At 38.3% G+C, this 20,675-nt stretch overlaps 1 protein-coding gene across 2 annotated transcripts in view; it reads left to right on the forward strand.

Annotated features, from left to right (window-relative positions):
• Positions 1 to 20,675, forward strand: part of P2RY6 (pyrimidinergic receptor P2Y6) — a 114,493-nt gene that overhangs the window by 86,298 nt on the left and 7,520 nt on the right. The window lies entirely within an intron of this gene.

Here is a 20,675-nt window from a genome sequence, read left to right on the forward strand (position 1 = left end):
GTTATATTCTTGTACATAGGAGCAGTATTATAGTAGTTATATTCTTGTACATAAGAGGCAGTATTATAATTGTTATATTCTTGTACATAGGAGCAGTATTATAGTAGTTATATTCTTGCACATAGGAGCAGTATTATAGTAGTTATATTCTTGTACATAGGAGCAGTATTATAGTAGTTATATTCTTGTACATAGGAGGCAGTATTATAATAGTTATATTCTTGTACATAGGAGCAGTATTATAGTAATTATATTCTTGTACATAGGAGAAGTATTATAGTAGTTATATTCTTGTACATAGGAGCAGTATTATAGCAGTTATATTCTTGTACATAGGAGCAGTATTACAGTAGTTATATTCTTGTACATAGGAGCAGTATTATAGTAGTTATATTCTTATACATAGGAGGCAGTATTATAGTAGTTATATTCTTGTACATAGGAGCAGTATTATAGTAGTTATATTCTTGTACATAGGAGGCAGTATTATAGTAGTTATATTCTTGTACATAGGAGCAGTATTATAGTAGTTATATTCTTGTACATAGGAGCAGTATTACAGTAGTTATATTCTTGTACATAGGAGCAGTATTATAGTAGTTATATTCTTATACATAGGAGGCAGTATTATAGTAGTTATATTCTTGTACATAGGAGCAGTATTATAGTAGTTATATTCTTGTACATAGGAGGCAGTATTATAGTAGTTATATTCTTGTACATAGGAGCAGTATTATAGTAGTTATATTCTTGTATTCTTCTAGCAGGTTTATTCGCTTTTTTGGTACATACACAAAATAACACAATGCATCAGATTTTGCCGATTCTTCACACAAACACTCTAGAATTTGAGCTCCAGTGTGTTTACCTTGGCTGGACACAGCCAGTTTGGGGGGCCAGGAATTAACCACTTCCTTGTGTTGATGTGATGTTTGACTGCTTTCAGAGCCTCAGACAGTTCCTAAATAAACTACATAAGAGGTCGATGAATGCAGAATAGCTGGCAGGGCCGCATCAGCATAACGGCTATTAAAGAGACAGTAACACCACAATCAATATGTATTGAAGCTTTTAAATTTAAGGGGCAATTACAACTAACAAAAAAATACAAATAGAATTGTCCAGTAAATATAAATCATGGAAATCTGTTTCCAGGAAAGCTGGGTATCAGACAATATGGCTGCCAGTACAGTTATCACCTTGGTGGACACACAACTTTCCTTTACGTTAGAGATGCATCCCCCCATTATAGCATGTATCACACATTTTCAAAGGGTCGTTTAGGGGTTAGTGATATTCCTTATCCCTGGTGGTCTACAGCAGTTTAGGGGTTAATACCTAATATCAGTGATTGCCTGGTATGGTTTGATGTGAATTGTAATAACTGTGGTCCGAGGCAGTAATAATGGGTAGAATTATAACTCTGTGGTCTAGGGCATGGAAGCGGTTATTTTTTAGCCCTGGAGGTCTAGGGTAAAGAAACGGTTTATTGTATTGTCTCTGTGTATATCCCTGGTGGTCCAGCTTTATCATGTATTATTTTGCATCTATTCACGTAAAAAATACGTTACTGAAGTGGGTGTAGAACCACTCCCTCGATTTGGCTTGGGGACTACTCCTAAGGGTCTTATTCTGGAAGTCCTCTGAACTTCACCTTTTACCCCTATACAATCAGTGTGGTTGGCTACAGACCCATGGGGGTCAGAGACAATGGTGCCGAGCATTGGAGGGGGGGGGGATCTGGTAAAAATGTAGTCAGGGACAGGCCAAGGTCAGGACAGGCAGCTAAGAGTCGGTGCTATATGTCAGGTCAGGCAGCTAAAGGTCAAATCTGGGAAACAAGCAGAAGTCAGTAGAAGGGCAGACAGATGTATAACAGCACACCTAGCAGGTTACTAGGGGACTAGAACCTGTTGCTCAGGCACCTTCCCAGAGAAGAAGGTGTCTTAAGTAACCCTGCGGGGCTGGCCAAAGTCTGGGCAAGATTTAGGTGTCTGTGAGCTGGTCCTTTAAGAGCCAGAGGTAGCGTGCCCCCTTGCGGGCAGTAAGAGGCACTGCCAGCAAGAAGCAGCTCATGGCCTGAACAGAGAAACAGTCAGACAACCCAGGGGCAGAGGTGCAGAGGAAAAGTGCCAGGTCTGGGCCGCTGGAGCAGGGGAGCCGGACGAAAGGTGAGCAGAGCAGTGCTAGTACCCGCCTTAGAGACTAGAGAGGGCGGCAGATACAGGCACTTATTTACTACCTAATATATCTTCATATTGATCAGAGCTTTTTTTTTTCTGATACAGAGCTCCAAATCTGCGGCAAGTAAAATTAAGACCTATTGGCTGGCTAAAGTATAGAGGCATTTGTATAAAGCTGTAGGAAATGAGCTCCACCTAGTGGTGGCTGCAATCATACAGAATTTTTTGCATGTACATAGGAGGCAGTATTATAGTAGTTATATTCTTGTACATAGGAGGCAGTATTATAGTAGTTATATTCCTGTACATAGGGAGCAGTATTATAGTAGTTATATTCTTGTACATAGGAGCAGTATTATAGTAGTTATATTCCTGTACATAGGAGGCAGTATTATAGTAGTTATATTCTTGTACATAGGAGCAGTATTATAGTAGTTATATTCTTGTACATAGGAGCAGTATTATAGTAGTTATATTCTTGTACATAGGAGGCAGTATTATAGCAGTTATATTCTTGTACATAGGGGCAGTATTATAGTAGTTATATTCCTGTACATAGGAGCAGTATTATAGTAGTTATATTCTTGTACATAGGAAGCAGTATTATAGTAGTTATATCCTTGTACATAGGAGCAGTATTATAGTAGTTATATTCTTGTACATAGGAGCAGTATTATAGTAGTTATATTCTTGTACATAGGAGGCAGTATTAAAGTAGTTATATTATTGTACATAGGAGGCAGTATTATAGTAGTTATATTCTTGTACATAGGAGGCAGTATTATAGTAGTTATATTATTGTACATAGGAGGCAGTATTATAGTAGTTATATTCTTGTACATAGGAGGCAGTATTATAGTAGTTATATTCTTGTACACAGGAGCAGTATTATAGTAGTTATATTCTTGTACATAGGAGCAGTATTATAGTAGTTATATTCTTGTACATAGGAGGCAGTATTAAAGTAGTTATATTATTGTACATAGGAGGCAGTATTATAGTAGTTAGATTCCTGTACATAGGAGGCAGTATTATAGTAGTTATATTCTTGTACATAGGAGGCAGTATTATAGTAGTTATATTATTGTACATAGGAGGCAGTATTATAGTAGTTATATTCTTGTACATAGGAGGCAGTATTATAGTAGTTATATTCTTGTACACAGGAGCAGTATTATAGTAGTTATATTCTTGTACATAGGAGCAGTATTATAGTAGTTATATTCTTGTACATAGGAGGCAGTATTAAAGTAGTTATATTATTGTACATAGGAGGCAGTATTATAGTAGTTAGATTCCTGTACATAGGAGGCAGTATTATAGTAGTTATATTCTTGTACATAGGAGGCAGTATTATAGTAGTTATATTATTGTACATAGGAGGCAGTATTATAGTAGTTATATTCTTGTACATAGGAGGCAGTATTATAGTAGTTATATTCTTGTACACAGGAGCAGTATTATAGTAGTTATATTCTTGTACATAGGAGGCAGTATTATAGTAGTTATTTTCTTGTACATAGGAGGCAGTATTATAGTAGTTATATTCTTTAACATAGGAACAGTATTATAGTAGTTATATTCTTGTACATAGGAGGCAGTATTATAGTAGTTATTTTCTTGTACATAGGAGGCAGTATTATAGTAGTTATATTCTTGTACATAGGAGCAGTATTATAGTAGTTATATTCTTGGACATAGGAGGCAGTATTATAGTAGTTATATTCTTGTACATAGGAGCAGTATTATAGTAGTTATATTCTTGTACATAGGAGGCAGTATTATAGTAGTTATATTCTTGTACATAGGAGGCAGTATTATAGTAGTTATATTCTTGTACAGAGGAGCAGTATTATAGTAGTTAAATTCTTGTACATAGGAGCAGTATTATAGCAGTTATATTCTTGTACATAGGAGCAGTATTATAGTAGATATATTATTGTACTTAGGAGCAGTATTATAGTAGTTATATTCTTGTACATAGGAGCAGTATTATAGTAGTTATATTCTTGTACATAGGAGCAGTATTATAGTAGTTATATTCTTGTACACAGAAGCAGTATTATAGCAGTTATATTCTTGTACATAGGAGCAATATTATAGTAGTTATATTCTTGTACTTAGGAGCAGTATTATAGTAGTTATATTCTTGTACATAGGAGGCAGTATTATAGCAGTTATATTCTTGTACATAGGAGGCAGTATTATAGTAGTTATATTCTTGTCCATAGGAGGCAGTATTATAGTAGTTATATTCTTATACATAGGAGGCAGTATTATAGTAGTTATATTTTTGTACATAGGAGGCAGTATTATAGTAGTTATATTCTTGTACATAGGAGGCAGTATTATAGTAGTTATATTCTTGCACATAGGAGCAGTATTATAGTAGTTATATTCTTGTACATAGGAGGCAGTATTATAGTAGTTATATTCTTGTACATAGGAGGTAGTATTATAGTAGTTATATTCTTGTACATAGGAGGCAGTATTATAGTAGTTATTTTCTTGCACATATGAGCAGTATTATAGTAGTTATCTTCTTGTACATATGAGCAGTATTATAGTAGTTATATTCTTGCACATAGGAGCAGTATTATAGTAGTTATATTCTTGTACATAGGAGGCAGTATTATAGTAGTTATATTCTTGCACATAGGAGCAGTATTATAGTAGTTATATTCTTGTACATAGGAGGCAGTATTATAGTAGTTATATTCTTGTACATAGGAGGTAGTATTATAGTAGTTATATTCTTGTACATAGGAGGCAGTATTATAGTAGTTATATTCTTGCACATAGGAGCAGTATTATAGTAGTTATATTCTTGTACATAGGAGCAGTATTATAGTAGTTATATTCTTGCACATAGGAGCAGTATTATAGTAGTTATATTCTTGTACATAGGAGCAGTATTATAGTAGTTATATTCTTGTACACAGGAGCAGTATTATAGTAGTTATATTCTTGTACATAGGAGGCAGTATTATAGTAGTTATTTTCTTGTACATAGGAGGCAGTATTATAGTAGTTATATTCTTTAACATAGGAACAGTATTATAGTAGTTATATTCTTGTACATAGGAGGCAGTATTATAGTAGTTATTTTCTTGCACATATGAGCAGTATTATAGTAGTTATCTTCTTGTACATAGGAGCAGTATTATAGTAGTTATATTCTTGCACATAGGAGCAGTATTATAGTAGTTATATTCTTGTACATAGGAGGCAGTATTATAGTAGTTATATTCTTGCACATAGGAGCAGTATTATAGTAGTTATATTCTTGTACATAGGAGGCAGTATTATAGTAGTTATATTCTTGTACATAGGAGGTAGTATTATAGTAGTTATATTCTTGTACATAGGAGGCAGTATTATAGTAGTTATATTCTTGCACATAGGAGCAGTATTATAGTAGTTATATTCTTGTACATAGGAGCAGTATTATAGTAGTTATATTCTTGCACATAGGAGCAGTATTATAGTAGTTATATTCTTGTACATAGGAGCAGTATTATAGTAGTTATATTCTTGTACACAGGAGCAGTATTATAGTAGTTATATTCTTGTACATAGGAGGCAGTATTATAGTAGTTATTTTCTTGTACATAGGAGGCAGTATTATAGTAGTTATATTCTTTAACATAGGAACAGTATTATAGTAGTTATATTCTTGTACATAGGAGGCAGTATTATAGTAGTTATTTTCTTGTACATAGGAGGCAGTATTATAGTAGTTATATTCTTGTACATAGGAGCAGTATTATAGTAGTTATATTCTTGGACATAGGAGGCAGTATTATAGTAGTTATATTCTTGTACATAGGAGCAGTATTATAGTAGTTATATTCTTGTACATAGGAGGCAGTATTATAGTAGTTATATTCTTGTACATAGGAGGCAGTATTATAGTAGTTATATTCTTGTACAGAGGAGCAGTATTATAGTAGTTAAATTCTTGTACATAGGAGCAGTATTATAGCAGTTATATTCTTGTACATAGGAGCAGTATTATAGTAGATATATTATTGTACTTAGGAGCAGTATTATAGTAGTTATATTCTTGTACATAGGAGCAGTATTATAGTAGTTATATTCTTGTACATAGGAGCAGTATTATAGTAGTTATATTCTTGTACACAGAAGCAGTATTATAGCAGTTATATTCTTGTACATAGGAGCAATATTATAGTAGTTATATTCTTGTACTTAGGAGCAGTATTATAGTAGTTATATTCTTGTACATAGGAGGCAGTATTATAGCAGTTATATTCTTGTACATAGGAGGCAGTATTATAGTAGTTATATTCTTGTCCATAGGAGGCAGTATTATAGTAGTTATATTCTTATACATAGGAGGCAGTATTATAGTAGTTATATTTTTGTACATAGGAGGCAGTATTATAGTAGTTATATTCTTGTACATAGGAGGCAGTATTATAGTAGTTATATTCTTGCACATAGGAGCAGTATTATAGTAGTTATATTCTTGTACATAGGAGGCAGTATTATAGTAGTTATATTCTTGTACATAGGAGGTAGTATTATAGTAGTTATATTCTTGTACATAGGAGGCAGTATTATAGTAGTTATTTTCTTGCACATATGAGCAGTATTATAGTAGTTATCTTCTTGTACATAGGAGCAGTATTATAGTAGTTATATTCTTGCACATAGGAGCAGTATTATAGTAGTTATATTCTTGTACATAGGAGGCAGTATTATAGTAGTTATATTCTTGCACATAGGAGCAGTATTATAGTAGTTATATTCTTGTACATAGGAGGCAGTATTATAGTAGTTATATTCTTGTACATAGGAGGTAGTATTATAGTAGTTATATTCTTGTACATAGGAGGCAGTATTATAGTAGTTATATTCTTGCACATAGGAGCAGTATTATAGTAGTTATATTCTTGTACATAGGAGCAGTATTATAGTAGTTATATTCTTGCACATAGGAGCAGTATTATAGTAGTTATATTCTTGTACATAGGAGCAGTATTATAGTAGTTATATTCTTGTACATAGGAGGCAGTATTATAGTAGTTATATTCTTGTACATAGGAGGCAGTATTATAGTAGTTATATTCTTGTACATAGGAGGTAGTATTATAGTAGTTATTTTCTTGCACATATGAGCAGTATTATAGTAGTTATCTTCTTGTACATAGGAGCAGTATTATAGTAGTTATATTCTTGCACATAGGAGCAGTATTATAGTAGTTATATTCTTGTACATAGGAGGCAGTATTATAGTAGTTATATTCTTGCACATAGGAGCAGTATTATAGTAGTTATATTCTTGTACATAGGAGGCAGTATTATAGTAGTTATATTCTTGTACATAGGAGGTAGTATTATAGTAGTTATATTCTTGTACATAGGAGGCAGTATTATAGTAGTTATATTCTTGCACATAGGAGCAGTATTATAGTAGTTATATTCTTGTACATAGGAGCAGTATTATAGTAGTTATATTCTTGCACATAGGAGCAGTATTATAGTAGTTATATTCTTGTACATAGGAGCAGTATTATAGTAGTTATATTCTTGTACATAGGAGGCAGTATTATAGTAGTTATATTCTTGTACATAGGAGGTAGTATTATAGTAGTTATATTCTTGTACATAGGAGGCAGTATTATAGTAGTTATATTCTTGCACATAGGAGCAGTATTATAGTAGTTATATTCTTGTACATAGGAGCAGTATTATAGTAGTTATATTCTTGCACATAGGAGCAGTATTATAGTAGTTATATTCTTGTACATAGGAGCAGTATTATAGTAGTTATATTCTTGTACATAGGAGCAGTATTATAGTAGTTATATTCTTGTACATAGGAGGCAGTATTATAGTAGTTATATTCTTGTACATAGGAGGCAGTATTATAGTAGTTATATTTTTGTACATAGGAGGCAGTATTATAGTAGTTATATTCTTGTACATAGGAGGCAGTATTATAGTAGTTATATTCTTGCACATAGGAGCAGTATTATAGTAGTTATATACTTGTACATAGGAGGCAGTATTATAGTAGTTATATTCTTGTACATAGGAGGCAGTATTATAGTAGTTATATTCTTGTACATAGGAGCAGTATTATAGTAGTTATAATCTTGTACATAGGAGGCAGTATTATAGTAGTTATATTCTTGTACATAGGAGCAGTATTATAGTAGTTATATTCTTGTACATAGGAGCAGTATTATAGTAGTTATATTCTTGCACATAGGAGCAGTATTATAGTAGTTATATTCTTGTACATAGGAGGCAATATTATAGTAGTTATATTTTTGTACATAGGAGGTAGTATTATAGTAGTTATATTCTTGTGCATAGGAGGCAGTATTATAGTAGTTATATTCTTATACATAGGAGCAGTATTGTAGTAGTTATATTCTTGTACATAGGAGCAGTATTATAGTAGTTATATTCTTGTACATAGGAGCAGTATTATAGTAGTTATATTCTTGTACATAGGAGCAGTATTATAGTAGTTATATTCTTGCACATAGGAGCAGTATTATAGTAGTTATATTCTTGTACATAGGAGGCAGTATTATATTAGTTATATTCTTGTACATAGGAGGCAGTATTATAGTAGTTATATTCTTATACACAGGAGCAGTATTATAGTAGTTATATTCTTGTACATAGGAGGCAGTATTATAGTAGTTATTTTCTTGTACATAGGAGGCAGTATTATAGTAGTTATATTCTTGTACATAGGAGCAGTATTATAGTAGTTATATTCTTGTACATAGGAGCAGTATTATAGTAGTTATATTCTTGCACATAGGAGCAGTATTATAGTAGTTATATTTTTGTACATAGGAGGCAGTATTATAGTAGTTATTTTCTTGTACATAGGAGGCAGTATTATAGTAGTTATATTCTTTAACATAGGAACAGTATTATAGTATTTATATTCTTGTACATAGGAGGCAGTATTATAGTAGTTATTTTCTTGTACATAGGAGGCAGTATTATAGTAGTTATATTCTTGTACATAGGAGCAGTATTATAGTAGTTATATTCTTGGACATAGGAGGCAGTATTATAGTAGTTATATTCTTGTACATAGGAGCAGTATTATAGTAGTTATATTCTTGTACATAGGAGGCAGTATTATAGTAGTTATATTCTTGTACATAGGAGGCAGTATTATAGTAGTTATATTCTTGTACAGATGAGCAGTATTATAGTAGTTATATTCTTGTACATAGGAGCAGTATTATAGCAGTTATTTTCTTGTACATAGGAGCAGTATTATAGTAGTTATATTATTGTACTTAGGAGCAGTATTATAGTAGTTATATTCTTGTACATAGGAGCAGTATTATAGTAGTTATATTCTTGTACATAGGAGCAGTATTATAGTAGTTATATTCTTGTACATAGGAGGCAGTATTATAGTAGTTATATTCTTGTACTTAGGAGTAGTATTATAGTAGTTATATTCTTGTACATAGGAGGCAGTATTATAGCAGTTATATTCTTGTACATAGGAGGCAGTATTATAGTAGTTATATTCTTGTCCATAGGAGGCAGTATTATAGTAGTTATATTCTTGTATATAGGAGGCAGTATTATAGTAGTTATATTCTTGTCCATAGGAGCAATACTATAGTAGTTATATTCTTGTACATAGGAGGCATTATTATAGTAGTTATATTCTTGTACATAGGAGACAGTATTATAGTAGTTATGTTCTTGTACATAGGAGCAGTATTATAGTAGTTATATTCTTGTACATAGGACGCAGTATTATAGTAGTTATATTCTTATACATAGGAGGCAGTATTATAGTAGTTATATTTTTGTACATAGGAGGCAGTATTATAGTAGTTATATTCTTGTACATAGGAGGCAGTATTATAGTAGTTATATTCTTGCACATAGGAGCAGTATTATAGTAGTTATATTCCTGTACATAGGAGGCAGTATTATAGTAGTTATATTCTTGTACATAGGAGGTAGTATTATAGTAGTTATATTCTTGTACATAGGAGCAGTATTATAGTAGTTATATTCTCGTACATAGGAGCAGTATTATAGTAGTTATATTCATGTACATAGGAGGCAGTATTATAGTAGTTATATTCTTGTACATAGGAGGCAGTATTATAGTAGTTATATTCTTGCACATAGGAGCAGTATTATAGTAGTTATATTCTTGTACATAGGAGCAGTATTATAGTAGTTATATTCTTGCACATAGGAGCAGTATTATAGTAGTTATATTCTTGTACATAGGAGGCAGTATTATAGTAGTTATATTTTTGTACATAGGAGGCAGTATTATAGTAGTTATATTCTTGTACATAGGAGGCAGTATTATAGTAGTTATATTCTTGCACATAGGAGCAGTATTATAGTAGTTATATTCTTGTACATAGGAGGCAGTATTATAGTAGTTATATTCTTGTATATAGGAGGCAGTATTATAGTAGTTATATTCTTGTACATAGGAGGCAGTATTATAGTAGTTATATTCTTGTACATAGGAGCAGTATTATAGTAGTTATATTCTTGTACATAGGAGCAGTATTATAGTAGTTATATTCTTGCACATAGGAGCAGTATTATAGTAGTTATATTCTTGTACATAGGAGGCAGTATTATAGTAGTTATAGTCTTGTACATAGGAGGCAGTATTATAGTAGTTATATTCTTGTACATAGGAGCAGTATTATAGTAGTTATATTCTTGTACATAGGAGCAGTATTATAGTAGTTATATTCTTGTACATAGGAGGTAGTATTATAGTAGTTATATTCTTGTGCATAGGAGGCAGTATTATAGTAGTTATATTCTTATACATAGGAGCAGTATTGTAGTAGTTATATTCTTGTACATAGGAGCAGTATTATAGTAGTTATATTCTTGTACATAGGAGCAGTATTATAGTAGTTATATTCTTGTACATAGGAGCAGTATTATAGTAGTTATATTCTTGCACATAGGAGCAGTATTATAGTAGTTATATTCTTGTACATAGGAGGCAGTATTATATTAGTTATATTCTTAACCATATTTCTTTTTATTGAAGTAAGAAATAAAGGCCACACGTCCACACATGACATCAGTATCATAACATTAAGAGACAAAATAGTCATCCAGTATACATATCATGCGTGAGCAATACAAGCGATTGTCATCTTCATCAGAGATATACATCAAAAAGAAAAGAAAGGGTAAGGGGAAAGACAATCGGGTAGGTAGGGGAAGAAAACTAGAAGGAGGGAGGAATCCTGCTCTATCATGTAAAATTCCTATGTAACTTCCATGGGGACCATATCTTTAGGAAGCAATGGCGTGAGTTTGTTTCCCAGTGCGCCAGTTCCTCAAAGCGGTAAATTTGATCTACCTTGTCCGTCCACATAATGAGAGTTGGAGGGGAATCAGTTTTCCACAAGAGGGGGACCAGTAATCTAGCTGCTGTGATCAACATTGTAGGGAGGTTGTTCTTGGTGGGAGTTAGCGTGCTATTAGGGCACCACAATAGGGTGAGTTTGGCGTCCAAGACGACTCTGGTTTTGCAAACACTATTGATCATAGATTCTATCAGTTTCCAAAACGGCTGGATCTTATGGCAGAGCCACCAGATATGTAATAATGAACCAGTTTCTATGCCACACAAGAATTCAGGAGTTTTATACCATCTACTTAGCAGCTTAAAAGAATTCTCCTGAACTCTCACACAACGACTGAAGCCGTGTGAATGGGCCAGAACAAAGGCTCTCTCCGGTTCCGTCAGGGTCACAGAAAGCTCTCGTTCCCATGAGGTCACATAACCGAGCTCCGGTGGTAAGGAGGAAAGCATTTCCTTATACATCTGGGATAGTGGCCTAAGGGGGGGTTTAGGAGCCAGGACCTTCTTCTCAAGCTAAGAAGGGGAGCTACTACCAGCGAAGGGGCCAGCGCACAACTTGGTATTTTTTTTTGAAATCCGCCAAATGGAAAAAGGAAGCTGTCTTAATCTCGGGGCGGTCCATTATTAAGTCCCATTGCAAACTACCATCTGGGAGAAGGACATCCCGCAGGAACAAGCCAGCGAGCCTAGACCAAATCCCAGAGGGGCTTGACACTGAAGGGTGAATATAGCTCTGTAGCAACTTAAGAGGCATACAGGGATTAGGAACGCTAAACAGCTGGGATTGGACCATTTTGGACTATTCTACTAGCATTCCCTTCCAAACTGGGGATGAGGCATAATGATTGGCTGAGAAGGGCCTTACACCCCATAGAGTAAGCTGGTCTTGGTAAGTGAGCAGTACAGATTCGAGACGTGAGCAAAGGGAGCTAGATTAGCGGGTCAGGACAGTTACACATCTACATAACTGAACAGCAGTGTAATATGACTTTACATCTGGCATCCCAAAGCCTCCAAACTTCCTATCCATTGTAAGGACAGAATAGGCAATGCGTGGCGACCTACCGCTCCAAAGGAAGCGCGTAAACACCCGGCGGACCTCTGAGAAGTATGAGTTTGGTAGCCATATAGGGATGGCTTGTAGCAAATATAGAAATTTGGGGAGTATGAAAGTTTTAAGGTAGTTCTTTCTACCCATCCATGAAACAAACGGGAGTTTCAGGTTCTGCAAATGGGTGCGGACATTTTGCAAGAGCGGAACATAGTTAAGGGAGGCTAGGTCTTGTAAATTGGCCGAAACATGTGTCCCCAGAAACGCAATGTCCCTGGAGGCCCAGGCAAATGGGGTGGTACCCTTAAGATGATTAACTACAGTTTGGGGGCAAGAGATGTTGAGTGCCATGGATTTTCCATAATTTATTTTGAAATTGGATACAAATCCAAAATCCTCGAATGTATTCAACAATTTGGGCAAGGCTTCTGCAGGGTTAGAGGTCATGACTAAAAGGTCATCCGCGAATGCTGCAGTAACATGAGTTTGGGGGCCAATCTGGAGGCCTTTGATGACCGGGTCTGTTCTAATTTTACACAAAAGAGTCTCCATCACCAATACGAATAGTGCAGGGGAAAGGGGGCACCCCTGTCTCGTCCCGTTGGTGATGCAAAATGGTGGGGATAATGCTCCATTGACTTTGACCATGGCAGAGGGGGCCGAATATAGGGTGTTGACAGCGCTGATAAATTGGTCTGGAAGGCCAAACTTCGACAGGGTCCGCGACATAAAGAGCCAACTGACCCTGTCGAAGGCCTTTTCCGCATCTGTGCTCACCAGAACCAAAGGCTTAGAGGATCTCTTGGCCCAGTTCACAAGATGAAGAAGCCGCACCGTGTTTTCAGACCCCTGTCTGCCATGGACAAAACCTACTTGTTCCTCATGTACAATGTCAGGGAGAACATCCTGAAGCCTGGTAGCCAGAATCTTCGCCCACCACTTCACATCATTATTAAGCAGAGATATTGGCCTATAGTTACTGCAGCATGTTGGATCCTTGTTTTCCTTATGGAGGACAGTAATGTGCGCCAGTAAGGAATGAGGAGCAAGAGAACCCCCTGTCAGAAGGTAGTTGCACAAATTCCTGAAACGTGGGATTAAAACATCCTGAAAGGATTTATAATATGCAATGGAAAATCCATCTGGGCCGGGGCTTTTACCTGACGGGATAGACATGAGGACCTTGCGAACCTCAGAATCAGAAATAGGCCTAGTCAGAAGGGAAGCTTTGGATGAGGATACAGATGGGAGGTTCAGAGACTGTAAGAATTTATCAGTGGCCTCGGATAAATCTCCAGGGGTAGTCCCATTAGGAGGGGGTAAATTATATAAGGCCTCATAAAAGGCGCAAAATGCCTTGGCGACATCTGGGGTGGATTTATGTATTCTACCTTTGGAGTCCTTAATAGAGGAAACAAAGGAGTCAGAAAATTGCTTCTTGGCAATTGCCGACATCAGTCTGTTTCCTCTATCCCCATGAGCATAGGCCTTAAATCGGGAACGCAGGACCAACTTTGCAGAGGTGACATTCAATAAATTTTTTAAGCGCGTTCTGGCTTCAGTTAGCTCTGCTAAGGTGCTTATAGCTCGTGATTCCTTGTGGGAGGACTCCAGACGGGCTATGTTCGCCAATAAGGTATCCAAGGCTTGTGTTCTTTGCTTTTTCACAAAAGCCCCCAAAGCGATGAGTTCCCCTCTCAGAACCACCTTGTGGGATTCCCAGAGTATGGAAGGTGAAGGAGGGGAGTCTGGGGTATCATTAAGCGTGAAGAACTCAGATATCGAGGCCTTAAGTTTACAAGCATGCTTGGGGTCTAAAATCAGAGTATCATTGAGACGCCATAAGCGCTCTTTCCTCTGTGGTCCGGACAGGGAGAAGTTAACAATAACCGGGGCATGGTCGGATAATGTAATATTACCTATCCGGGCTCCAGAGACATTGCGTATATGCGAACTAGACAGGAATATATAATCCAGTCTGTGGAAAGATAGCTTAGCATGTGAGTAGAATGTATAATCCCGGCCATTGGGATTCAAGGCCCGCCAAACATCCAAAACTTTAAGTTTTCTCAGAGAAACTTTCAGCCTTTTCAAGAGCCTATAAGATACAGAAGGTCTGCCCGCCGAGGTGTCCACCGCTGGCTCCAGGGCAACATTGAAGTCACCCCCCACTACCAGTAATCCCTCTGAGAAGGAGGATAGCACAGCTAGGGTCTGAACGAGCCATGGTACTTGGCCTTTATTGGGGGCATACAGATTTGCAAAGGTCACTGGAGACTCGCCCAGTAAGCCCTTCACAAAAATGTACCTGCCCTCAGGGTCTGCTGAAATAGCTGTGTGTTTAAAGGGAAGGCATTTGTGCACAGCTATACTAACCCCCCTACTGGCGGAATCATGCGTACTGTGAAACCACTGTACAAATTTCTTAGGGGGAAATTTGGGAATTTTGCCCGTTCTAAAATGGGTCTCTTGCAGAAAAGCCACCGAGACTTTATCTTTCACAAGGAGAGATAATATTTGAGACCTTTTGCATGGCTCGTTCAGCCTATGTGTATTTAGAGAGGCGACTACTATAGAAGACATTTCTACATACATTCAGGTGAATAAAAGCATAGGACACCCATGGAAGTATGGAAAAGCACACATATGACATGAGCAGGAGGAGGGAGAGGAGGTGAGGAAAACACAAAAGAACAAAAAATAAAGGAGAGAACATTAAACATGTCAAGCTGACAAGTGAACATCTCGGACAAAGCACCCGTCCGAGGAGGGGTTGGTACTCTACTTATCACCAGCCAAGACAGGGTTGGACTGGAGAGGGGGCAAGTAAAGCACCTATGGTCTATAACAAAAGAGACCAAAAACAAAAATGCGTCCAGCATCAGAGTCCGTCCGGACATCGCCCTGCTTATGAGGGTCAGAATTCGTTGACCTTGAGGTAGTGTCCGGTAACAACCATGAGACACACAGATCCGCTTAAACAGCATATGAAAACAATAAGCCCAAGTAATAGGGAGGCCGGAAAAGTAAAACATTAAAAATGTAAAAATGTAAAAAGGCCGAGTCCGCCTCTAATAACCCGTATTACATGAGGATGGGAGACAGTCATCTCCCATTCTAGGTAGATAGAAATAGCAGCAAGTTATGCTTACTAGCACACCCGATCAGGTGGGGGCTCTATCCATCTTGCCGCGTCCCGACCGATCCGACTTGCCCGCGGACGCCGTCTGCCATGCGGTCACACGAGGTGGTATGGGAAGAGAGCCATCTTGGTCAGCCGGTAGCCATGAGGGGATTTCCACCGGAGGGACATCCAGGGACCTCCAGACAGATTCCAGGTCTGCAGGCGAGCGTATGGTGAGTAGCTTACCATTCCTGGAGATCGCCAGCCCAAAGGGGTATAACCAGCGGAATGGGGTCGATGTTTTTCTCAGGACCTCCAGGAGAGGCTTGAATAGGCGTCGCTTGGCCAAAGTAGATGGTGCGAGGTCCTGGAACATTTGGATCGGGGTGTTTTCGTACTCCAATACCTCCATCTCAAGTTGTCTTTTCAAGATGGCTGCGGTATCAACATAACTTAATAAGCCACAGATTACATCACGTGGCGGTTCTTGCGGTTTAGGCCTAGGGCGCAGCACCCTGTGTATGCGCTCCACCACGATACCCGCCGCTCTGTCAGGATCAAGTAGCATAGAAAACAATTCTCGCGCCACTGTCGGTAAGGCCTCCGCTGCAAACGACTCAGGCAGGCCGCAGATGCGGATATTGCGCCGGCGGCTACGATTTTCTTGGTCTTCCAACTTCAGGAAGGCATCGTTTAGTAAGGCCTTGTGAGATGCCAGCACCTCCGACGCTTTGCTTTCGTAGGTCATGATGGCCTCCTGAGTGGCTTCTAGCGCAACCACCCTCTGCCCCAGGTGCTTCATGTCGTCCTTAATGTCGGACAGGTCTTGTTTCAGAGGCGAGAGGGCAGATTCAAGAACCCGGCGCAGGGTTCGCTCTGAGAGAGGTGGGTCTCTGGGCCTCCTGTCCGAGATGTCGGAGCCGCTGCCTCCATCTGATAGTTCCCCTACGTCTGAGTCATGTGCAGCAGACGTCGCCATATTGGGGCCTTTCTGCGCGGCAATCCTCAGCGTTTTCCGAAGAAACTTCTCCATCTCAGGTTGTTTGGAGCGCAGTGGAGTAGACTCTGAGCTTCCTCTGTTCTTTTCTCTACCAGGTTTCCCCATAATCGAGCAAATTATAAGCTTATATAGGGCAAATGAGCCGTAATGCTGGAGGAGCTCAAGCTCGTGCGGCCATTCAGCAGCGTGGCTAGGCTCCGCCCCCTATAGTAGTTATATTCTTGTACATAGGAGCAGTATTATAGTAGTTATATTCTTGTACATAGGAGCAGTATTATAGTAGTTATATTCTTGTACATAGGAGCAGTATTATAGTAGTTATATTCTTGTACATAGGAGCAGTATTATAGTAGTTATATTCTTGTACATAGGAGCAGTATTATAGTAGTTATATTCTTGTACATAAGAGCAGTATTATAGTAGTTATATTCCTGTACATAGGAGCAGTATTATAGTAGTTATATTCTTGTACATAGGAGCAGTATTATAGTAGTTATATTCTTGTACATAGGAGCAGTATTATAGTAGTTATATTCCTGTACATAGGAGGCAGTATTATAGTAGTTATATTCTTGTACATAGGAGCAGTATTATAGTAGTTATATTCTTGTACACAGGAGCAGTATTATAGTAGTTATATTCTTGTACATAGGAGCAGTATTATAGTAGTTATATTCTTGTACATAGGAGCAGTATTATAGTAGTTATATTCTTGTACATAGGAGCAGTATTATAGTAGTTATATTCTTGTACATAGGAGCAGTATTATAGTAGTTATATTCCTGTACATAGGAGCAGTATTATAGTAGTTATATTCTTGTACATAGGAGCAGTATTATAGTAGTTATATTCTTGTACATAGGAGCAGTATTATAGTAGTTATATTCTTAACCATATTTCTTTTTATTGAGGTAAGAAAACAAGGCCATATGCCTACACAAGACATCAGTATCATAACATTTAAGGGTCACAATAGTTATCCAGCATACAAGTCATGTGTAAACAATGCCATCGATTATCATCTTCATCAGAAATATACATCACAAGAAACGAAAAGAAAAGAAAAAGGGGGGAAGGGGGGAGATAATAGGAAAGTGGGGGGAAGGGAACAGAGAAGGGAAGGGTTCCTGCTCTATCATGTGAAATTCCTATGTGATTTCCAAGGGGACCATAACTTTAGGAAGCAGTGGCGTGAGTTTGTTTCCCAATGCGCCAGTTCCTCAAAGCGGTAAATTTGATCTACTTTGTCCGTCCACATACTGAGATTTGGAGGGGAATCAGTTTTCCATAAAAAGGGAACTAGCAGTCTAGCCGCTGTGATCAGCATTGTAGGGAGATTGTTTTTGGCGGGAGTTAGCGTGTCATTAGGGCACCATAGTAAGATAAGTTTGGCATCCAATACTACTTTCGTTTTGCACACGCTATTGATCATTGATTCTATCAATTTCCAGAACGGCTGAATCTTATGGCAGAGCCACCAGATGTGTGATAATGAACCGGTTTCTATGCCACACCTCCAGCACGCCTCGGGTACCTCCGGGTTAAGTTTGTGCAAGAATTCAGGAGTTTTATACCATCTACTTAGTAGCTTAAAAGAATTCTCCTGAACTCTCACACAACGGCTAAAGCCGTGAGATTGAGCCAAAACAAAGGCTTTCTCTGGTTCCGTCAGGGTCATAGAAAGCTCTCGCTCCCATGAAGTCAAATACCCAAGCTCTGGTGGTAAGGAGGAAAGCATTTCCTTATACATCTGGGATAATGGCCTAAGGGGAGGCCTAGGGGCCAGGACTTTCTTCTCAAGCCAAGAAGGGGAGCTGCTACTAGCAAAGGTTCTAACGCATAACTTGGTATCTCTCTTAAAATCTGCAAGGTGGAAAAAGGGAGCTATCTTAATTTCGGGGCGGTCCATTATTAAATCCCACTGCAAACTACCATCTGGGAGAAGGACATCCCGCAGGAACAGGCCAGCGAGCCTAGACCAAATCCCAGAGGGGTTTGTCACAGAAGGATGAATATAGCTCTGTAACAAATTAAGAGGCATACAGGGATTAGGAAAGCTAAACTGTTGGGATTTGACCATTTTAGACCATTCAACTAACATTCCCTTCCAAACCGCGGAAGAGGCGTAATGATTGGCTGTAAAGGGTCTAATACCCCATAGAGTAAGCTGATCTTGGTTGGTGAGTAGTACAGATTCGAGCCGTGAGCAAAGGGAGCTAGATTTGCGAGTCAAGGTGGCCACACATCTACATAACTGAACAGCGGTGTAATATGACTTTACATCAGGCATCCCAAAGCCTCCAAATTTCTTATCTCTAGTGAGAACAGAATATGCAATGCGTGGCGACTTGCCATTCCAGAGGAAGCGTGTGAACACTCGGCGGACTTCTGAGAAGTAAGAGTTCGGCAACCATATGGGAATGGCTTGCAGCAAGTAAAGAAATTTGGGGAGAATGAAAGTTTTCAGATAGTTTTTCCTCCCTATCCAAGAAACGAAAGGGAGTTTCAGATTCTGTAAATGAGTGCGAACCTCTTGCAGAAGTGGAGCATAGTTAAGGGAGGCTAGGTCCTGAATATTGGCGGAAACATGTGTTCCTAAAAACGTAATGTCTCTGGAGGCCCAGGCAAATGGAGTGGAGCGCTTTAGGCTATCAACTGTAGATTGGGGGCAAGAGATATTAAGTGCCATAGATTTCCCATAATTTATTTTGAAGTTGGATATGAATCCAAAATCCTCAAAAGTATTCAACAACTTGGGCAAGGCTTCTGCAGGGTTGGAGGTCATAACTAAAAGGTCATCCGCGAATGCTGCAGTAACATGGGTTTGTGAACCAATTTGAAGGCCTCTAATGACAGGGTCCGATCTGATTTTACATAAAAGGGTTTCCATGACCAACACAAACAGTGCTGGGGAGAGGGGGCACCCCTGTCTCGTCCCGTTGGTGATGCGAAATGGTGGGGATAACTCTCCATTGACTTTGACCATGGCAGAGGGGGCCGAGTAAAGGGTGTTGACAGCACTAATAAACTGGTCTGGGAGGCCAAACTTCGACAGGGTCCGCGACATGAAGAGCCAGCTGACCCTGTCGAAGGCTTTTTCCGCATCCGTGCTCACCAGGACTAAAGGCTTAGAGGATCTCTTGGCCCAATTCACAAGATGTAAAAGCCGCACCGTGTTTTCCGACCCCTGTCTGCCATGGACAAAACCTACCTGTTCCTCATGTACAATGTCAGGGAGGACCTCCTGAAGCCTGTTAGCCAGAATCTTCGCCCACCACTTCACATCATTATTAAGTAGAGATATTGGCCTATAGTTACTGCAGCATGTTGGATCTTTGTTTTCCTTATGGAGGACCGTAATGTGCGCCATTAAGGAATGAGGAGCGAGAGACCCCCCTGTCAGAAGGTAGTTGCACAAGTTCCTGAAACGTGGGATTAACACTTCTTGAAAAGTTTTGTAATATGCAATGGAGAATCCATCAGGGCCGGGGCTTTTACCTGATGGGATGGACATGAGGACCTTGTGAACCTCTGAGTCAGAAATAGGCTTAGTCAGGAGGGAAGTTTTTGATGGGGATACAGATGGAAGGTCTAGAGACTGCAAGAATTTATCAGTGGCCTCAGATAAATCCCCTGGGGTAGTCCCATTAGGGGGTGGCAAATTATATAAGGCCTCATAGAAGGTACAAAATGCCTTAGCGACATCTGGGGTAGACTTATGAACTTTGCCTTTGGAGTCTTTAATAGAGGAAACAAAGGAGTCAGAAAACTGCTTTTTGGCAATTGCCGACATCAATCTGTTTCCTCTATCCCCATGGGCATAGGCCTTGAATCGGGAACGAAGGACCAACTTTGCTGAGGTGATATTCAATAAATTTTTTAGTTTTGTTCTGGCTTCAGTTAGCTCTGTTAGGGCACTTATAGCTCGAGAT

Source organism: Bufo bufo, chromosome 3 (genome assembly GCF_905171765.1).
Source record: "Bufo bufo chromosome 3, aBufBuf1.1, whole genome shotgun sequence".
Classification (NCBI taxonomy): Eukaryota; Metazoa; Chordata; class Amphibia; order Anura; family Bufonidae; genus Bufo; species Bufo bufo.